Source organism: Cupressus sempervirens, chromosome 4 (genome assembly GCF_028749045.1).
Source record: "Cupressus sempervirens isolate cs-2001-9-10 chromosome 4, ASM2874904v1, whole genome shotgun sequence".
NCBI lineage: Eukaryota > Viridiplantae > Streptophyta > Pinopsida > Cupressales > Cupressaceae > Cupressus > Cupressus sempervirens.
This window is the reverse complement of record NC_143121.1, coordinates 827237065-827261117: the sequence shown is the minus strand read 5'-3', so window position 1 is coordinate 827261117 and position 24053 is coordinate 827237065.

Genomic DNA, 24053 nt, shown 5'->3' with positions numbered 1-24053 from the left:
TTTTATAGAATCCCTTATGGCACAATTAAAAATTTTGCTGAATTATCTCAGACATTTGTAGCCCAATATGCCCATCTTATTGAAACAGAGCTATCAGTAGTTGATCTTTTCCACACTAAGCAAAAAGGTGGAGAAAGCCTTCCTAAATATCTACAAAGATGGCAAACCCTTACCACCCACATATCTTGCACCTTACCAGAGCGCCATTTGGTGAAAATGTTTATTGATAATGCCCATCCTAGCTTGGCTCACCACATGACCATGAACTGTTTGCAGACCTACAAAGATATCAAAGAGAAAGGACTGATCCTTGAGCAAGGACTCATTAAAAATGGTGTGGTCAAGATTTACAAGGAAGCCAACCAAAATCAATCACATTCCAACGACAAGTCTAGGTATTGGAACAAAAACAACCATGTTGCAATAGATGGCATCACTGCCACTAGACATGTGAATATTGTTGGTCGTCAAAACTAGTCCAACCCACCATATCAACCAAACAATTAGCAAGCTATCAACTACCAATAGCAGAATAACCAAAGCTATCAAAACCACAATCCAAGACCCAACTTTCAAGGGTCTAGCAATCAAGCTAATGCCATCAATGTAGCTACAGGGCAAAAGCCTAGATTCCAACCTGCACCTAGAAACTATACACCCCTTGGTGAGCCATTGGATGTCATTTTTGAGAAATTAGTCAAGGAAAACCTCATTAAATTTCCTCCTACCCAGCAAATTGACCCAAGCCAATCCAAAGCTGCATGGTACAAAGATAATGAGTACTGCAAATTTCATAAGGTAAAAGGTGACACCACCCTCAGATGCATGAAACTGAAAGATTATGTGCAGGACCTCATTGATCGGAAAGAAATCACCGTTGGTGCCCAAACCTCTCCCAATGCAGGCTTACAGATCTATCAAAATGCTTTTCCTCCTCACAACAACCAAAATCTTGGAAAAGCACCTATCCAAGCCAACAACAACAACACCAACAACTGCCAACCAAATCAACAGCATGGGAAGAACTAACCTAGCTTAGCTACTAACTCACCCACAGAAGGAACTATTTTGTTGCCAATCAAGGTTGGGCCAGTCATCCACCCACATCCACCCATACTAACCTAGCTTAGCCACTAACTCACCCACCCTCATGAATGCCATCCACTTGCAAATCTCTAACAAGCCTAATCTAATCCTAAATCACCTCTAATCCCCGCCTAACCTTGTCGCATTTCCTAAGCAAGCTTAAGACTTTCCTAAGCCAAGCAAAGTCAATAATCTCAACTCCCTCCAAAATATCCCAACCACTTAGCTTTGAATGCTCTTACAAAGGCCATAAAGACTCTTACAAGCCCATTCATTGCTCTTACAAGCTATTTATGAAGGGTCTTTATGAAGATATTATCCCTTGAGCCTCCTTTGTTGACTCATCCATCCCATTGCCTCCATCCACTCACCCTGTGACATGTGTCACTCCCTAGTTGGTGCTAAATAAGCACAATCCACATGCTCCCCTTTGAGTGCATCCTAGCCCTCCTTAAGCTTTCATCTCTCCTTGCACCTTAACCCTCCATCTCTCAAGCCCTTAGCCTATAAATTGAATCCCCTCCCAAGCCATTTCATCACAACCTTTAAGCCAAAGTTATAATGCTAGTTTGAGAAACAAAGCCTTTAAACCATACCCTTATAATGCCGAATTGAGAGCTCACAAGGCTACCAATTTGTCATTACCCATCCATCTCATTGAAGCTAGTTTTGAGAACCTTTAGTATACATACCAAATATAAGAAAATAGACTCATCCCTAAATCAAGTGACCATCCTCATTGGGAGAGCCATTCTATGGCTCATATTTTCATTTGAGGGTTTCACTTTGTCTGTCATATATGTTATGATTTTTATGCTAGTTAATGCTTTGTTCTCTTAATAGATTAGTATTTCTTGCTAGCATATTTCTCATATATAGATTCAACACCTAATAGTTCAACAACAACTACAATCATAGTGAGGAGAAAATAATACAAGGTGGGAGTTTTTAGGAATAGGGATAGACAATGATTATAGTTCTACATCCACCTCCCAAGGCCAACCTTGTAATTAACAAAGAGAAAGAAGATGAGGGCATCAAAGTTTAAGAATATTAGTCTATAATTGATGCCTTAGGACCTCATGTTGAAGGGAAAAAGGAGGTAGTGCTAACACATGTCACACAGACCGAGGAGACTCACAAACTAAAGGATAAAGAAGCTATTCAAGTATTGGTTCAACTACCAAGTGTAGTGCCTCCTACACTAACTAAAACAAAGATAATTGTTACACCTAATCAATAAGTGGCATCTAATTAGAAGGAGACAATTGTAGTTAGTGTTGACACAAATATTCAAGAGAAGTCGAAGCTGAGTGTTGAAGTCACATCATTATACATAACCTTGCTAAACTCTAGCACACCAAAGGCAAAGAAAATGAAGAAAAAGATCAAGTCATCTAGAAAGCTAGTGACACTTGATGAAGTCATAGTGATTCCCAAGTTTGATCCTAACAATATGAATCTTGATTAGATGTAAATTTTATAAGATGTATTGGCTAGGAAGGCAAAGGAAGAATAATTGAAAAGGGGACATCAACAAAGGCAAGTATTACATTAGATCAAAGATATTTTTGTTGATGCATTTGATATTAAAGGTTTTAATGAGAAGACACCTCTAATAGATTAGTTAGTTCACATTTTTGAAAAGGTCAATAACGATGATAGAGGGGCTAATGAGAAACTAATGAGGTGGTCTGAAAAGAAGTTTGAGACCAAATCTTTAGAGAAAGTTTCAGTAGAAATTGTAATAAAATAGGTTGAACTTTCTAATCTTGTAAATAATTTAGGAGTTATAAAAAATATACATTATTTGTATAAAAATATTTGTAATGTGGAATTCTTTACAAAGGACAACCAATAACATGATGAAAAGCTTCAATCAAATTTAAAGTCAACATGACATTCTTTGACTACGGTTGCACGTTTAAGCTCCATTCATTTTAGCAGGTTGACTTTTTCTCAAGGGAGCTTAGCCTAATCGATGGCTAAAGATAGAAAAATAAGGGGAAAATTAATTTTTATTCAATCCATGTTGATACCTCATTTGGAGGTCATGCAGAGAGAACTAATAGCTACAAAAGATTTAGTCCAGAGAGATCCTCATCTCTCAACTACAAACAATTTGATTGATCTAGTTGCTTAGCTAGATATAAAGATTCACATTTTGGAATCTATTAGATCTAGTTGGGATCATGCATTGGCCATGATTCTACATATTCACAAACTATTTTTGGATAAATATAATTTGACCCCAGCACTCCAACAACCATAAGTGAAAAAAATAAGGGGGAATTTGATGAATCAATGAATGTCACAAGGTCATAGTTTGTGTACTCATTTTAGACTTATAGTATTTTAGAAGTCATGTATATATGATGTAGATTGTGAAGTATTTATGAAGACCAAGTTATAGTCTAATGGGGAGTATCATTTTGTTATTTTGGATGAAATGTTAAACTTGTGACAAATTATTTTTGCCACTAATGTCAAAGGGGGAGATTTTTGATCTCCAAGTCATGATGCTAATTAGTGTCAAATACTTAGTCATTTCTAAGGCAAAGTTGGTCAATCATCACTATGATTGAGCTATTTATTAACCTCAAGAAATGTATTTGATTTCTGTAAATATCATGTATGGACTGAGTAGTAGTTATTTCTAAGAAAATCAGTGGTCACTGAGTACTCTAGTTAATATTGTGTGACAATGTATGCCAAGAACTTAGTCTATGCCGAGCAATGTGAATGTCGAGTGACAACTGTAGACAACTAAAAACCTTTAGAAAATAAAGTATTTTTATTTTTTGAAAAATTCCTGATGACATCATCATTTATTAATTAATTAATTATTTAATTAATTTATTTATTTTTATGCCATTAAATCCCTTTATCTTAATTAATAATATTTAATTAAGGAATCCCTCCCAAAAATGTTTAAATCTTATTTAAACATTATTTCCTTATTTATTAATTATTTAATTAATAAATTGACCAAAAAACCCAAAATAAATTTTAAAAAAAAATTTTGCCCAAAACTTGGCCAATTTCCTTAAGACCACTAACCTCTTCCAAAATTTTCTAATCCTTCTTTAATTTTGATTAAAGGCTAATCCCATCATTTCCTACCCCTAATCCCAACTCAAAATATTTAATTAAGATTAAATATTAATCCTCATGTTTATTAAAAAATTTTTAATAAATATCTCCTCAACCCAAACTCTTGAAATAAATAAAACTTTATTTATTTCCTAAAAAACTAATTTATCCTCATCCTAAGAAGTTCTAGACTCTTCTAGAAAGTCTTCATCCTCATCCTAGGAAGTTCTAGACTATTCTAGAAAGTCTTTATCCTCATCCAAAGTCTAGACTCTTCTAGAAGATGTCTTTAAACCTAATCCTAATCCCCTCCTAACCTTGTCACATTCTCTAAACATGGGTTAAAACTTACTAACCCAAGCCAAAGTTAACAAATATCTCCTCCTTCACCCACCCTCATTAAATGCCATCCACTTGCCTATCCCTAAGCTAATCCTAAACCATCCTAATCCATCCTCTAATCATTTGCACAATCCTAAGCAAGCTTAAAACCTTCCTAATCAAGTCCAAGTCGAAATTCCTCTCATCTCCCTCAAAATATCCCAACCATAAAACTTTATGAAGCCCACTAGGCCATAAATGACTCTTCCAAGCCCTTTTATTGCTCTTACAAGCCATTATGAGGGTCTTTATGAAGATTGTATCCCTTGAGCCTCCTTTGTTGACTCATCCTTCCCCTTTCCTCCATCCTCTCACCCTGTGACATGTGTCACTCCTTGATTGGCTGTAAGGAAGCACAATCTATGTGCTCTCTTCTCATGCAATCTGAGCCCTCCATGAGCTTTTTCCCATCCTTGCATCTTAGCCCTCAAACCCTCAAGCCTCTTGCATATAAATTGGATCCTTCCCCTTTGCAAAACAACACAATCCATGAAGTAAAGTCATAATGCCATTTTGAGAAGCCATTTTATATCAAAACCATACACTCACACCCAAATTCCAACTCCATTTGAAGCCCTTTTTGAAGCATAAGCTTGAGCATACATCCTATCTATTTAGACAAAGCTACTCAACAAGAGAGCTTCTCATTGAGAGAGCCCATTAATGGCTCATTATTCTCAATTGAGAGCTCATCTTAATCTATCTTGAAGTTTATGAATTTTGTTTAGTTTGTAGAAGCTTTATTTAAATTTGGTTTCTATTAGTATACTAACATTGCTCATATACATTTTGGCACGCCCGGTGGGACCCCGCATGGGTCATCTTCATTAGCTTTTTTAGTCAAGTTTTGTATGTAATTTGCTAATTTTGGCTAATTTTACTTTTTTTTGTGATTGGTAGGATTTTATAAATTGGTTTTGTAGGTCCACATGAGCATGAAGAAGACAAAGGAACTCATAGTCTATCTCATAGTGTTTGCAGATTTTTCAAGCTTATAGGTGGACAAAGAACTTGGAATTCTTCTTCTTCTTCTTGTCTATATTCTTCTTATTCCATCTACTACTTCTTCTTCTTCTTGTGGGAGATCTTGGCCATTTTTTTTTTAAGGAAGCAAAATCATACACACTTCTTTTTAGTGCTTAAAATGAACCCCCAAATCATACTTAAATCCATTAAAAAATTAAAAATTTACAAAAAAGAAAAAATCTTTTAACAAGTGAAACTAAACCGATCCAATCATTTGCATCCTTGCAACATCAAGGTTTTAGATGCATTCATGCAAAGTTAGGAACACTTCATTTTTGGGAATTTAAAAAGAACTTCAAGTTTCCATTTCAAAAGGTTCAAAATCAACACTAAGTGCACACTAAAATCTAAATCAAACTCAAAGCATCAATCAAGGATAAAATGAACCTCATTTGCAAATATTTTAAAGTTCTTTTAAAAATCTCATGAAAACAAAGAGTCCTAAATGGTTGCCAAAAATTGTCCTAAAAGCTTTGTTATTTGTTCCAAACAAATGTCTTGTTGCAAAATCTTGAATGTTTCTTAGGTTTTTCATGCATCAAAACAATCTAGGAATATCATTTTTGGGCTTAAAATATGCAAACTAGAACACAAAATCTTGAATGAAAACCAAAGTCCAAAGAGTCATTTTCACTTTTGAGTCCAAAAACAATCTTGAATGATCTAAGGTTAAATCAAAGAACTTCAAAGTTCTTAAAACAACACACAAAATCTCAATCTTGAATGGTCAAAGGAAAAAACTTGAATGTGTAATCACTTGTCTTTGAATGCATGTTGCTAAAATCGCTCTTGAGTGCCATGGATTAAAATCAAGTTTTTTTTTTTAATTTTATGAATGCATGATTAAAACAACAAATCCAATCTTGAATGTCATAGATTAAATAATCATCTTTTGGGGCATAAAAAGAATCCACATTTTTGAAATCTTCTAAGTTATAAAAACTAATAAAGACACTTTGAGTAAGTTTGTAGTTGGACTCACCCTCTTTAATCACCCATCAATTTAACCATTGGTTGCAATCTTAGTGCCATCTATGGGGATGGGTCTACCTAAGAGGGTGTTAAGTGCTCCACAAAGATCAAACTCCACTCACTTGGGTCTTTAGTGGTTTTTCTAAGTTAGAAAATTCCTTGAATGCGCATTAATCTCGCTCACACTTCATTTGGGCATAAAAATTGGGCAAATCTTGATGTGGAGGGCCTCCGAGCATGCGCTTGGAAATTGAGTTTCACACATCTTTGTTTTGAGCTTAAAACAAACTCACACTCAATCTTGAAAGCTGAACATTGCATGGTTTGGACGCATTTTCAATTGAGCTCACATTTCTTATGTTGACGATCTCTCGACTTTCATTATGCTAATGATGCTGTCAAATTGGAATGAACATTGTATGCCATAATCACAAGTGTCTTCAATCATAGCTTACAAAATCTAAATCATCAATTTGAATAAACGCGTCTTTTGAAGCCCAAGATCATGTATGTGGTCTTGTTTTACACTTTTTAGGAGGCCTGCTTGGAGATTTCATCACCCCTTGGGACGACCTCAACTCCAGTGTTCCGACGGAGTATAAAAATTGGGAGGTGAATCTAAAGACACCTCTCTTGGAATCAAGATTTTGTCACTCAGGCTAAGCCTCAAGGAACTTTATACCCTTGAGAAGTGAAAGAGGAGAAGTGGGTTACCACTCCTCTCGGCTGTGTGACATCTTTTTGGTTTCATCTATGGATTTGGGCCTCACATACCTTGTGTATATCAAAGACTCCCTAGCTAAACCAAATTTCATCCTTGTAGAAAGCTTCCTAGGATGTTGGTGTGTTTGACAGGCTTGCTCCAAAATTTTATCTGCTTGTTTGTTCATAGCTTTTGAATGAATGTTTGTCAACTTTGGTCAAAATCTTAGAAAACCAAAAATCTCCTAGCTCAAGGCATACTTAGCGTAGTCACTGCCTCATCAGAAGATCATCCAAGCTCCCTTAGTTCCTTGCTTTAGAACAATCCCAAATCCAAAGTCCATCCAAATCACCCCCCCTCCCCATCCAGCTAGCAACCCAAGCCTTTAAAGAGTTGTTGTCACTCTGCCAGAATTTGCTATCCAATCAATCCTACTAATCAACCAATCTCACCAAGGTTATCCCTCTGACAGAGCATTGTCTAGGGTAATCCAAATTTTTCACTTGTATCCCTTATCACCTTGAGCTAAAGGTTGGGATCCACAAGTGGTCAATCTCGTGTCATTCCCATAGGATCATTAGCCTATCCTCAAGTTGACATAGCCACTAGCAAATCCAGCACACAGGAAAGAAAAACTCTCACTCTTTGATAGCATGCCCTTGAAGTCTTCCATCCATAGGAAAGCCAAAAATCTCCAGCCAATCCTCCTTAGGTCTGTCATATAGCTTTGACTCTCACTAGGAAATCCTTCATTAGCCAATCCAAAATCTGCGCTTAATCCAAATCCAACCATGAGCTTCCATGTTCATCCATATGCAAGATCCCATCCCCATCCGACTCATCATCAAAACATGAAATCCCAAACCTATCATGATGTGTTTGGTCATATTGTCCTTACTCCTGCCACCTCCTATTCCAATGATGATGAAAATCTTGTTGACTATGATGGGTATATTGAAAGCCTTAGAAACATTCCCCCAAGCATCCCACAAAATCCATGCATTATTCCAAACTATCTAGTCATGCCATCTGATATCCCAGCTTCTCCTCCATCACCCAATCAACCAAGCTTCCAATCTTCCACCCTCATCACACCAGCTATTCCTATCAATCCACCACCTCCACCTCTGACACACGAGTCTCTAAGGAATCTCCTAGAGGAAATACAAGAAAAGCTACCTCCAATAGTCGATAAGCCATGTCATCTAATCCAACCATGTGAAGTAGTCAGTGATGAAGCTTCCCCATCTGTAATATCACCTCCATCTCCCATAGCTACCATCCCCATACCATCCATCAAATTTCTTAAAATCCTTCCACTTCCCACAAGCATCAAATTCCCACCACCCATCGAATCGCTCCAAATCCCATCCACATCTCCTCCTCCAAGCATTATCCAAATCCCATATAATGAACCTCATGCATCCACTCCCATCCATTCCTGTCAAGATCTTGTCCAAAAGCATGTTGAAATATCCTCTGACAGAACAGAAGATCCTCCCATCCCACTTATTCCCCTGCATGATCCAATTTTACCATCCCCTCCATATCTAAATCCTACCATCTTACTTACTCCATCTCAAGATCCCTTTCCCTCAGCCCACCCAACTCAAGATCCTATCCTCCCATCTCCTCTACTTCATGATCATACATCTCCCATAATCCATGATGATAGATCCATTGAAGAAGAACTAATTATCATATCCGAAGCTCCAACTCCTTCAGCTAGTAATGGACTCACATCTTGTGTTCCAAATAATGAACATCATATCAAAAAAAGAAATGAAAATGTATTTCTAGATGTTGGTATCCCCGCTATTCCTGCATGGTCCCAAGTCCTTCCATCTCCACCCCAAAGTTCCCATCCATCTTATTCCACATCTATTTTGGGCCCTCATCCTACTCCTTATCTCCAACCCTCCATTTTGGGTCCATATATCCCTTATCTAAATCCCACACCCTTTCCATCCATTTTGGGTCCTTAGATACCTAATATGAATCCTTTATCCCCTCCATCTATTTTGGGACCTACACCTTCATCGTTTCCATCTATTTTTGGCCCATATCCTTCCTTCCCTCCATCCATTTTGGGAAATTATATCCATCCATATCCTATAGTCCAATCTATCCTTCCATCCCCTCAAATCCACCAGCTAGATCATCAAAGGCACTCACCCTTGAATCCCTTCCAACCTTTAAACCCTATCACTCCATCAATTATCCCTCCATCTCCTCATTCTCTTATTCCCATCCCATGGATAATAGAAGCATATTGGATGCCAAAATACAAAAGCATAAATCCAAAAATCCACAAAAATCCAAGTCTAAACATGCCCCTTCTAAAATACATGTTCAAAACAAGAAACATTTAATCCCAATCAAAGAAAAAGTCAAGAGGCCACAAAAGCCCAAGCTAAAAAAGTCAAAAATCATGTGGATACCCAAGATGCTCATAAAAGAAATGCATCTCAAAGAAAAATCTCAATTGGCATCCATTCATGCTACTCAAAAAGCCTCATCCATCGATCCTTCATCCAAATCCCCATATAAGCATCCTTCATCCCCCCAATCCACTTTTAGTCCATATGCTTCTTATCCTAAATTTCCCATCCTCCATCTTCCAACTCTACTTTTAGTCCTTATCTTTCTCTTCCTCCATTTTCTCCTCAACCTCACTCAAAACCATCTTTCCCACTACTTTATCACCTCTCAAGGTGTGTGCCAATGATGATCTTTCCATTTTCCTCATCCATTTACCCACAAGCCTTATGTCTTCGCATCCATTATTTGTCAAACTCCCACCCACCATTCCACTTTTTCAATCCAATCTTTTTTCATCCATCCTACCAACATCTATGAGCCAAAAATAGCTGAAGAAAGCCAAAATCATTCCAACTAAGTCAAAACTCAAAAATTCAAAAAATAATAAAGAAAAATAAGGCGTCCACTGGTGAAAACTTGGCAATTCAAGTGCCTTGGACAAGTACCATGATGAAAACTTGGCAAACAAGCATCATGCATAATCCCGCCATCCCCAGCTTAGCCTATCACCCTCATGCTTTTGGTCATCTCTTGACATCCAACTCCATCTTCCAATCTATACACCTATCCTCCATCCTCCAGCTTCCATCTCACACCATCCACTTATCTCCTGTAGCTTCAGCCAACCATCCCAACTATCATCCATCTCCCTAGCCCCTTCATCTTTTTCCATCCTAGCTTCAATCCTATCACATCCATCATAAGTCCTCCTTCCACATGTTATCTTCTGATTGGGGGCACTATATTCTTTGGAGATCTTGTCTTGTCCATCCTCCTTTATCATTGGTATCTAGCTCTAGGCTATCCTCATGCAAACCCAATGTCATCTCTTTATATCCATAATAATCCTAGCTATCTACAATCCTATCCAACCATCTCATCCTACTCCTCTAGCTATCCTTGGTCACAAAATCTCTCATCATCATTGGATGCATCCTGCCAAATCCATATCTTTCACTATCACCCCACCCTTAGCTTTCGCATCTTGCACAACATCGAACCATCCTGCTATCCTATCATCCTGAGCTTTTGCCTGCTTGTAACTATCTTTGTTAGCTTTGGCTTGTAAATATCTTAGTCCGCCAGCTTGTACATCCTCTTTAGCTTAGTACCATTGTATCTATCCAGCTTTCATGTCAGTTCCTCCTTGATCAACATCTTGCACACATCACACAACCCTTGGTTAGCTATCCCAATGCATCCTTTAGCTAGATCTCTTGTCACCAAAGTGTTATCCTTCTTAGTTCAGCTTGTCAGACGCATCACTCACCCAGATCCATCAGCTTAGGTGCTCTCTGATAGATCCTTGTAGGATATAGCTTTCCTCATGTCTGATCTTGGTCTGTTAGTACCTCGTCCTACCCATCTCGTTGGCAAATGGTTCTCTTTTGGATTTTCACTTTCTTTTGATTTGGAATCTTCCCTTTTGGGTCTTGAAGTATCTTTTCCAAGAAATCTTTTTTTTCCCTCCTCAAGGTTGCCATGATCTTCCATATCATGGTATGCTACGAATGGGGCACTCTGAGCGTACGGTCTTGATCAAGTCTTTTATTTTTTTTTCTTTTCTGCTGGTGGGTTACCCAGTGTCAGTTCCACTCTGATTCTTTCGAGATTCATGTGTGATGCTGGAGCAATCCTTGCGTGTTTGTTTTGAGTCAGTTCGTCAGTCCTCTGGACAGTTGGTGAAAAGGCCTTGATGTTCTTGGTAACCTTAGCAATTAACCAACAGTCCTATAACAAATCTAGTGCTCAACTACATGGTGGTACTTCTCTTTGAAGTATCCCCAAGCTCAAAAAGCTTCAATGGTTTTCCTTCATCTCCATTATCCCCCATCCATATCCAGCATTCGTCTCTCCTACCCCAGCTTATGCATCAGTATCTCTTTGAGTCACTCCTCACCTTTAGCTTTAGGGATCCACAATCCTAGTCTTAGGGATCCAGCAATCCAAATCAATCCACCAAGCCTCATCTTTTGAGATCCACAATCCTAGTCCTAGGGATCTCTGAAACCCATCTTCCACCAATCTGACTCTTTGAAATCCTGTTGCATCAGCTTTTTAATCCCCTCATCCATCTCCCCATCCTGGATTCCTTTTATAGTGCTCCGCTCCTTCATCCTCTGTAATCCCTGAGAACTTAAGCTTGGTTCCTCTTGTGCCTCTAATTCTCCCTTTATCATTCTCCCGTAGTGAGAGTTTGAGCTAACTAAACCTCTTCTCTTAAGCCAATCTAAGTCTTCTTGCTCATCTCGGATTCTTATACTTTTCAAGAAGTCATTGAGCCTCACTTTCTCTCCCTGCCACCTTCTTGAGGGGGCATCTTGCAGTCCATTCTCTCCTCTTCTGCTCTAGCCTTGGGCATCTTATTTTCTTATCTTTGATGCCATGCCACTTGCGGCATCACATCAAAGAGGGGCAAAATGTAGACACCTAAAAACCTTTAGAAAATAAAGTATTTTTATTTTTTAAAAAATTCCTGATGACATCATCATTTATTAATTAATTATTTATTTATTTTTATGCCATTAAATCCCTTTATCTTAATTAAAAATATTTAATTAAGGAATCCCTCCCAAAAATGTTTAAATCTTATTTAAACATTATTTCCTTATTTATTAATTATTTAATTAATAAATTGACCAAAAAACCCAAAATAAATAAATAAATTATTTTTTGCCCAAAACTTGGCTAATTTCCTTAAGACCACTAACCTCTTCCAAAATTTTATAATCCTTATTTAATTTTGAGTAAAGGCTAATCCCATCATTTCCTACCCCTAATCCCAACTCAAAATATTTATTTAAGATTAAATATTAATCCTCATGTTTATTAAAAAAGTTTTAATAAATATCTCCTCAACCCAAACCCTTGAAATAAATAAAACTTTATTTATTTCCTAAAAAACTAATTTATCCTCATCCTAAGAAGTTCTAGACTCTTCTAGAAAGTCTTCATCCTCATCTTAGGAAGTTCTAGACTATTCTAGAAAGTCTTTATCCTCATCCAAAGTCTAGACTCTTCTAGAAGATGTCTTTAAACCTAATCCTAATCCCCTCCTAACCTTGTCACATTCTCTAAACATGGGTTAAAACTTACTAACCCAAGCCAAAGTTAACAAACATCTCCTCCTTCACCCACCCTCATTAAATGCCATCCACTTGCCTATCCCTAAGCTAATCGTAAACCATCCTAATCCATCCTCTAATCATTTGCACAATCCTAAGCAAGCTTAAAACCTTCCTAATCAAGTCCAAGTCGAAATTCCTCTCATCTCCCTCAAAATATCCCAACCATAAAACTTTATGAAGCCCACTAGGCCATAAATGACTCTTCCAAGCCCTTTTATTGCTCTTACAAGCCATTATGAGGGTCTTTATGAAGATTTTATCCCTTGAGCCTCTTTTGTTGACTCATCCTTTCCCTTTCCTCCATCCTCTCACCCTGTGACATGTGTCACTCCTCGATTGGTTGTAAAGAAGCACAATTCATGTGCTCTCTTCTCATGCAATCTGAGCCCTCCATGAGCTTTTTCCCATCCTTGCATCTTAGCCCTCAAACCCTCAAGCCTCTTGCCTATAAATTGGATCCTTCCCCTTTGCAAAATAACACAATCCATGAACTAAAGTCATAATGCCATTTTGAGAAGCCATTTTATATCAAAACCATACACTCACACCCAAATTCCAACTCCATTTGAAGCCCTTTTTGAAGCATAAGCTTGAGCATACATCCTATCTATTTAGACAAAGCTACTCAACAAGAGAGCTTCTCATTGAGAGAGCCCATTAATGGCTCATTATTCTCAATTGAGAGCTCATCTTAGTCTATCTTGAAGTTTATGAATTTTGTTTAGTTTGTAGAAGCTTTATTTAAATTTGGTTTCTATTAGCATACTAACATTGCTCATATACAACAACAAATGAATAGCAATTATGATTAAGTGTTAGGGTGTTCTTGTACTGAGTAACTAGTTTTAGCATGTGTTTGTAATGGCACAAACACTTATGTAAACTATTTTCGCTGATTCTATGCATGTTTTAATGATTAAGGATAAATTCAAGATTTTGATCATTAATCCCTAGGAAATAAAGAGAACCAATCAAAAAAGGGAATATATAAATGAAAAAAGTGTTGAATATATATTGTTGATATTGATCTTCTAGCTTCACTAGTTGCTTATTTAAGGAGGATCCAATCCCTAAAATCATAATGAGTGAATGAAGAGAGAAGTGTATGTGTGAAATAGTCTATGTTTGGATATTAGAAGCAAAGACCAGAAAGAGAAAACTAGTAGTGAAGTACACAACAAATTTTATCAAATCAGAGAAAGGATCAAGAATTGGAAAGAGGAGATCTATAATCTAGCATCATAGTGCTAACTAAAGGATCATATACTCATTCTAACAAGTGAATTAGGGTAAATCTCTTAATAGAGTGGTCCTAATAGGCTTATGTAATTCTCCTAACAAAGTGTTTACTTAGTTTTAAGTTTAAATCCTTTAATCAAGGTAGTCTGAATGAGTCTTGTAGGTCTTAGCAGGGAAGACCAATCATAGGGTAGATCACTGGAAGTGATCAAACATTGTAGCCCTAACAAACACACTTTATTTTTGTATTAGTGACAATTTGTGGGTGTCCTCCCAAACCCAATTTTACCTTCACCTTGAGGTTTTATAGGTAACCAAATATTTTTTGTTAGGTGTTCATGATTTACTTTCAAGCCTATCATTGTGATCAATAAACAATTAGATCTGACATATTCGTTGTAGTACTTGATTATGTTATCTATGATATTGTTGAGATAAGAGCTAGTGGTGATTATTTTGATATTTATTTAAAAGGACAAAAAAATTATAGATCTTGATTCAAACCCCCACTTATATGCATGTTTTAATGATTGAGGAGAAAATCAAGGAGATGATTACACATTTTGTTTTGATCAGTCCTTAAGCAATGTAGACAACCAATTAGAAAAAGGGAATAGATAAAAAGAAAAAGTATTGAATATAGATAACTTATCTTGATCTAAAAGCTCCACCATTTTCTTATTTAAGGAGGATCCAAACCCTAAAATAATAATGAGTGAGAAAAGAGAAGTGTATGTGAAAAGGAGGCTATATTTGGAAATTAGAAGAAAAGACCAAGAAGAGTGACCTAGCAGTGAAGGACATAATAGAGTTTATCATATCAGAGAAAGGATCAGGAATTTGAAAGAGGAGATTAGTAATATAGCATTATAGTGCTAACCAAAGGATTAGGTACTAATACATTCTAGCAAGTGAATTAGGGTAAATATTTTAACAAAGTGGTCCTAACAAGCCTATGTAAATCTATTAATAGAGTGTTTACTTTGTTGTAAGTTTAAACCCTTTAATCAAGGTAGACTAAATAAGTCTTGTAAGTTCTTAGTAACTTGGAAGACCCCTCATAGGGGAGATCATGAGAAGTGATCAAACATTTTATCCCTAATTGCAAGCACACTTTATTACTACAATAGTGAAGATTTGTGGGTGTCATCCCCACCCTGGTTTTACCTTCACCTTGGAGGGTTTATGGGTAACTAGATATTTTGTGTTATATGTTCATGATTTATTTTCAAGCTTATCATTGTGATCAGTAGATTAGATTTGACATACTCATTGTAGTATGTGTTTATGTTATCAATAATATTGTTAAGATAAGGGTTAGTGGTGATTAGTTTGATATTTGTTTCTAAGGACAAAAGTTTTATAGATCATGATTCACCCGCTCACCCAATTTCAATATCTTAATTTCCCAATAGACTTCCAAAAATAATGTTGTTAATGATATATAATCTTAGTTGGTTAGCTATTATACTAATTCAGTAGAGCACCATATCAATTTATTGACGAAGATGATTTCATAAAAGTATGATGATGGAGTTGATAAGTAATGATATTCAATGGATACTTGAATGAATTGGACTATGGTAGAAGAATGTTTGTTTGATTGTTTTGAAATCATGTCATGTTATGATTAAGTTCATAAATGGTGTGTTGGTGAAAGGACACCAATATTAATCAAGTGATTATAGTTTTCACTGAGCAGCTAACAAAGCAAAGTTAAAGTTCAATATTAACTGAGTGATGTATTGCCCAAGTAAGTAGCAATATTCATAGAGTGAAGAACAACAAAAAAAAGATTAATTTGAAGTCAAAAAAAGATGAAAACTGAGAATGTTTGAGAAGCATGAAGGATAAGGATAAATTTTTTTATGAGATCAATGGCTAGAATAATTCAAAGATGATTGTATAGAGAATATTTTTTATTTTCATATTGAGCACAAACTTTGAGGTGAGTATTGACTGAATGATAGATGTAATGAATCTAAGATCTATGATTGTAATGAAGCAAAAAAATATAGAAGGATCTAGAAGTCAAAAGTTAACTATTTAAGGAGATGGTTGAGACCATTTTTGTTGTTGATTATTGTTGATAGTTATTGATAAAGTGTGAACTATTAAAGGTGTAAAAGGAGAAAGGAGAACAAGGTGAACTAAGCATAGCAAAACAAAAAGATCAAGAAAAGGAAGAGAACGGAAAAAGAGAATGAGTGTATATCAGCTAGATAGGAATTAATAGGAGGAAGACCGAGTGAAGTAGAGATCTTTTCAAGCAAGGTAGTACTAAACCTATCAGATCATTTGATTATTATTTGCATACCATTGTAGTAGATAAAATATCTAATGTCACAACTAATCTTGCTCAAAAACCTTAAGCTCTCTAGGGTCTTTTTAGGTCTTCCACCTAATCAAATAGGGCTCCTTTCACACCCTATGCCTCTAAGGATTCTATCAAAGAGATCCCATTTCTTCAACTGGTGCACATCAACAAGCTAGTACAAGATTGCTCAAACTTCCACAAACACACAAATAACCCCAATGGTCCTTGGACCTTTCCATTTGGTCAAATGAATACCTAGGAATTCCTTAGGCTACTCATCAACATAATACACCCAAAACAAGTGTAAAACCCTATTCGATTTGTAATCCACAAGTTAATTTGTGCTTAGATGCTTGGAAAAAGGCTACAAGAATTAGGCCTCCAAATGCACTAAAATTGAGATATTTTGAAAAATCCCTTAACACTGGCCAAAAAAAATCACCTTTCCAGATACCCTTTTAAGAGTACTTGAAGTTATTATAACTCTTAAGCCCCCAACTTGTCTATACAACCCAAGCACAATTTTAGGCTTAATTTAAGGGTTTCAAAGGTTTTGGTGTTGTTCAAGGTTTAAACCTCTTGAAACTCCTTAACAAGACTCCTCCTCTATATTTTAGTTATCCCTCACCATCTACTTACATACCACATTCTTGGATTGAAGAATCAAACCTTTCAATCCACTCCAAATGCTCTTTTTCAGATTTGTGATCCCTAACCAAACATGGTTTTCTTGCCTATGGCATCACACTAAAAATGGCATGCTTCCCATGGGCTCTCCTTTTTTGTACATAATGCAAAAGGATTCTAGTTCCAAATACAAAGAGGCTATACATTTTATATGGTGGGAAATGGCCCTAAGACTCCATTTTGTGTTGTTTGCCCAATTTAGAGCAATAACCTACTAACTTACAAAATAATTTATTTGAACACACAAAAATCTTTGTAACAACACAAAAACTAAAAAAAAATTAAGGATAACCACCACTAACACTTTCAACTCATAAGACCCTAAGTTTGATCTATACAAAGCATGAAAAAATACTCAAAGCAAGAAACTGTTGTAATAAATAAAATGTTGATTACAATCCATACACTATAGTTTCTCCTTCTTCCAACCTCTTGGAGAGGTTGATTTTGGCCTTATATATGATTATCATGGATGCTTCCAACTACTTTAAGTGGTTGAAGGGCTCCCACAAACAAGTTTCACTTTTTGAATAAAAGTTGTTGCAAGAAATGAGCAATTTTCATAATTTTGCAAATTGTCTACCCAAACTTGCTCTTCTTGCTACCCAAATTTTGAAAAGGCTTAAGATGGATCCAAAAAACCTAATAAGGACCCTAAAACATTTTCTTTCCCTATTTTTCCCTCAAGACCCAAAAATTCTTTATTGAGCCAAATGAGCAATTAGGAGCAATATTGCATTATGGGGCTCTTCTAACCTATCTAACCTCACCTTAGGATCAATTTGATCCTATTATTACTCTAGTTATTTCTCTAGAATAACTACAATCTAAAAACATCAAAGTAGCCTTATGTCTACCCTTTAGCCTACCCAAGTGCTCCTACACCATACTCCTCCCATCAAAAAAACTAAGTCCCACCTAATGGAAACATGTTTAAGGGTATTCCAATCTTCATGAACTCTATTTCAGCAACCCAAGTAGCCTCTAAAATTGGCTTTCCCTTCCATTGGATGAGATGCTCCATATACACCTTGTGCCTTGTTGACTTCTTCACCCTTGAGTCTAACACTTTTTCTGCTTCCAACTTGTTGATGCTAGGTGCTACAGCAGGTTCAAGGTCATCATGAACATCTAGACTGATTTGAGGTAAGGTACCTTTGTATGCCACCAAGTCTTGGACATTGAAAATAGGGGATAAGACTAAATCTGAAGGTAAATCTACCTTGTAGGCATTTGAAACATACTTTAACAAGATTTTACAAGGACCTACTCTATTGATTTGTAGCTTGGTAGGAACACATTTTTGAAGGAATGCTTTATTCAAATGGACCATTACATAGTCCCCAATAGAAAACTAAACATGTTTCCTCTTTTCATCCACTTTGGCCTTAATTTTTTGAGTGATACCTTCGATGGTCTTCTTGACTTGCTCTTGAATCTCTTTCATAGTTTGAGCAAAGTCTTTAGCGTGTCCACTTCTCTAATCCATATCACCAAGATATCTCAGTTCACATACACCCCTTGGATGTATTCCATAAACTATCTCAAAAGGACTCTTTCCAGTGGTCCTATTCTTGCTATCATTACAAGCATGCTCTGCTTGTGAAATTATAACATCCCAACTTTGACCATATTCCTTAGTTAGGCACCTTAGAATGTTTCCTAAGGTCCTATTAACCACCTTAGTTTGACCATCAGTTCAAGGATGGTAAGCTAAACCAAATGACATCTTTGTACCAAGATTTTTCCACAAGGTTTACTAAAAATGACTCATAAATTTAATATCCCTATCTAATAAAATGCTTAATGGGAGTCCATGCATCTATACAACCTCCTTGAAAAATAAGTGGGCAATGTGACTAGAATCATTAGTTTTCCTACATGGAATGAAATGCCCCATTTTTTTGAATATATCAACAACAACATAAATGTCATCATGTCCTTGCTTGATTTTTGGTAAACCTACAACAAAGTCCATACTTACACAATCCCATGGCCTATTTGGAATTGGTAAAGACTGATATAAACCTACATTTCTAATTCCTCCTTTGCCTTTCATATACACCATGCACAACTCCACATACTTGGTTACATCCCTTGTTAGTGTTGGCCAATACTAGAACCTTTGCACTAGTTCTATTGTTTTGCTGATACCAAAATGATAACTTAGGCTACCATTATGCTTCTCTTGTATTAGGTTCTCTCATGGAACCCTTGGTACACACAACTGATTACCTTTGAATAACAAGCCATTTTTCAAGGTATATTTTGAAAATTTTCTATGAAAATGATTCTCAAAATCCATGCATACCTTGTAGGATTTAGCAAAGTCCTCATCTTCATTGTAGAGATTTTGAAAAAACTCTATTCTGATGCTTTGGAGTTGAATCTCTTGGACTATCATAATCCTCCTACTTAGTGCATATGCCACTTTGCTCAATTGTCCCTTCTTGTGCTTGATTGTGAAAGTAAAGGCCTATAAATACTCCATCCAATTCAAATGTCTATTTCTTAACTTCTCTTGAGTGTTGATGTAGCTAAGAGCTCAATTATCTATAAAAACAACAAATTCCTTGGGCAACAAATAATGTCTCCACTTCCTAAGAAACTCAACTAAGTCATAGAGCTCTAAGTCATAGGATGAATACTTCTTCTTGGCCTCATTAAGCTTCTCACTATAAAAAGCCACTGGTCTACCTTCTTGACTCAAAACACCACCTACTACTAAGCCACTTGCATCACATTTTAAGGTGAACAATTTCTCAAAACTAGGCAATTATAGGATAGGTTGAGTAGCTACTTGTTTCTTCAACATTTCAAATGACTTTTCAACTTCTAAAGCCCACTTAAACTTAAAATCTACTCCACCCTTTATGGTATCCAAAAAAGGTACATACCACTGAAATGTCTAATGAATTTCCTCTAAAATTGAGACAAATCATGGAAATTGCTTATCTTAGTAGATGTGGTAAGTGTTGGCCAATTTAGTGTAGGAACAACCTTATCCTTGTCCATCTTTAGTGTGCCTTGAGATACCACAAAGCTTACCAAGTCACTCAGTGTAAACCAAGTTGTGTAGTGCTTACCAAGTTCATATCTTAGTGACATAGTGTCAACCAAGTGATTCAATTTATATAGTTGTAGGGATAGCATTAACCAAGCTATGTAGTGTAAATCAAATGATTCAATTTATATACCAAGTTTTGCAATATTCACTGAGTCACCAGTGCAGACCTAGTTCTAACTACTAGGAAGTGATCAATATGGACCAAGCTACTACATCTACCAAATGCATGATGATGCTGAGCATTAATAGTGGATGTCAAGTATCATAACCTCACCGAGTTAGTCTTCAAAACCTAAGTTCCTACAGTTGGGCTGACTTTGTGTATTTTTTGTAAACTTGTATTGTAGCTGACTTTGTTGATTTGTAAATTAAATTGGTATATATGTAATGTATTATACTACATCCAAAGTAGTGTGTGAACAATGATATGAGTATGATGCAAATTTGAAAGTTATAAGCAGGATAAGGAGGAGCAAAGATTTACCTATCACAGCAAGGTAATCATTACACTCAAAGGAATCTCATTTAGCAAACCAAGTTGAAGATTAGAGATCAACCACTATTTCATCCTAACAAATAGATAAATTAAATCCTTTCATAGTTTTGACTTAATAGTCTTTTGTAAATATCTTTATTGAGTGCATACTTCATTGTATGTTTGTAAATCCTTTTACAAGGTGGACCTAGTAGTCCTTATTTCTCCTAACAAGGTAGATCATTAGAAGTGATCATTGTAAGCCTTAGTAGGCCAACTTTATACTGCAATACTAAAGCTTGTGGGTATCATCCCCACCTTAGTTTTACTTTCTATTTGAAAATTTTTTGGGTCACCATATCGTATGTCAAAGTGTTATGAATTTTTTAATCCTTTTAGTGTTTCATGTATGCAATTAGATCAGAATACACATGAAGGATTTATTGGTAAATAAGGATTAAGTTTTCTTAGTTACTGATTCACCCCTCCCCTCTTAGTAAGTTAATCTATCATATATATTTCCAGTAATTGGTATCAAAGCATTTGTGATTCTTAGAGAAAAAGTTTAATAGCTTGAGCAAAGATCAGAAGCTATGGAGGTATTTAGATTTGATAAGGCTATTGAAAATGAAAATTTGGCCTTGGAATTGGCTATTGGGTAACTCAAGAAAGTAAAGGAGAAACTCTCTCAATTGTTGAAAAGAAGAAAAGATCTTTTAGTATAGATGAATGAAAAACCCTACATTGAAGAAAGAATTAAAGACATCCATTTAGAAAGTAATTTAGATGAAGCCAATGAAGTAGTCAAAGAACTATTAGAAAAGAATGGTATACTTCAAGAAGAAATAAGAAAGCTGAAAAGTGAACAAGAAATTCAATCAGTAAGATTATGTGAAATCATGGAAGAGAAAAACAAGATAAAATAAGATTTAGAAGGAAAGAACAATGAAATTAAACATATATACCTTCAACAAGCAGACTTCATTAACCAGCTTACCAATGCAAATGAAGAGATTGTGATCTAAGATCAAAGAATGAAATATGGTAAAATGATCTAAACACTAAAAATAAAACCAATGAAAGGATGTTGAAATCTCAAGTAGGCATGGATCAAGTAAATGAGAAAATCCAATACAAACAAAGAGGAAAAGTAGGAATTGGATATACAAAAGAAGGTGAATCATCCAAGCAAGGATCTCAAAAAAATCAAAAACCTACTTGCAATCACTGTGGTAAACTAGGTCATACATTAAACAAATGTTGGATCGATGGAAAAGCTAAATTTAATGGAAAATATTACAATTGCAATCAACATGGTCATAGAGAAAATGAATGTAAAGAGAAACCAAAATTTGAAGGAAAATGTCACAAATGCAAAAAGCATGGGCACAAATCATTTGAATGCAAAGCTAAGATATTGAATCTAGTAGAACATATTGTAAAAGCCATAGTTTGTTAGGACTACACCACTTGGTGTAGATGTCATTACTGTGGAGAATTTGGACACATTGGAATGAATTGTGTAAAACATTACATGAGGACAAGAGACAACACTAGAAGATGTTCCATTTGTTTAGAACTTGGTCATCTTGCCAAGAACTGTGTGAATACTCAAAGAATTGAAGATAAAAAGAAGGCAAAAGTTGATAATATCAGAAAGTAGATGAGACAACAACAGATTCCAAAATCTTCTGAGAATGCAAGTCCAAGCAATGAAGCACATGTCACTCAAGAATTGGGTGACTCAAGCATTTCTACTTGATCTCCCACAAGGAGAATTGGATCTAGGATTCTAAATTAGATATCTCACATCAGATCTAGTCAGTAGAATAGAAAGATCCATATCAGTATTCAATGTGCAAAGGGATCACTCAGCAAGGTCAAGTTGCAAGACCCTACTGAACAAGGTTGGGAATTACTAAATTGTTATGTGGACACTGAGTCATGGATGAGTCTACCAAGTATTCAATGCAAGCCAAGTGGAAGGTAGTCTATCATCACCCAAGCAACCATACCAAGCATTTATGGTGATTGAAAGATGAAATTTGATAAAAGGGAAAAATCAAATTCTTTTGTTACCGTGAATTTCCAAAAGCTATTTGTGTAGAGCAATTTTAGTACATCCAAGCGATCTGTGTGAAAAATTGTTGAATATTTTTGTGTCTCTACAAATCCTATCGAGTCATGGCATCCACTAGCAGCAAGAAAAAGAAAGGGTCAGAGATGTTGGTTCGAGGCATTGAATGGAAGGCACCAGATTTCAAGCTTAGTCCAACTAGAGCTTAATCTTAAATACTGGCTAAGGTATTGTTGAGTAATGATTTTTTTTCATTTTTGTTGTTCTATCCAAGACATAGGAACCCTAAAAATGGATGTCATTAAAAAAAATTTGTGTGAATGGTGTGTTAAAAAATTGAAGCATCAACACCTAGAAGCAAAGGGTTTGACTCACATTCCACACATGCCACAATATTTTTAGATTAAGTGGATAAGATTAATTCTTAATATTGTGCATAATGGATAGTTATGGTTGGAGCAACCTACTATAATAAAAAAGAAAATGATCCATCGGATCATAGGTCTTCTAATGCTAACCAAGGCAAAAATGATGAAAACCCTAAGTCGGGTAGAATTGCAGAAGAAAACCCTTGCTGAATGGGATGGAAGGGGACTGAAGATCAATTGTGTTATTGATATGGAGTTGTATTTTGGTATACATGTGATTTCACATAAGATATACATCTCTATTCATCTAAATAGTTTATCCTATGAAGCAGTGGATCTTGCATTTAAAGTGGTCAAGAACAATATGTCATTTGACCTAGTCGAGTTCATGTTGAATCAGTTGAACAAAAATATGGAAAGCATCAGTACCTCAAAGAACAACCCTTGTAAGTTTGGTTCACTCTTAACCTATTTATTTTAATTTTTGCAAAACTTCTTCCATCAAAAGGCACAGTTGTATGGAGAAAAGATGTACCTATTCTTTACCAAATCAATGAGTATATAGCAAAAATGGGAGAAAACTATTTTAGTATTATGGACAACTATTTTGATGCATTTAAGAAGAAGATGAATAATAGATTTAGGATAGCTAAGAAACTTGTAGAAGAATAAAAAGATGATATTTGTTTCATGATTGATTGTGATAAAGTGCATATACAAGCAGTAAAATCAAGAATTGTATGGGTCGAAGCCTCTAGGTTATGAGGTTAATATTGATGAAACTAGAGATATTATTGAGGCATTGTTACATGAACCTATTTATCCAAAAGCTACATATTTTGGCATATATGATGAAGCTAAAGAAAGAATTGAACTTGAAGTAAAACTCCCTC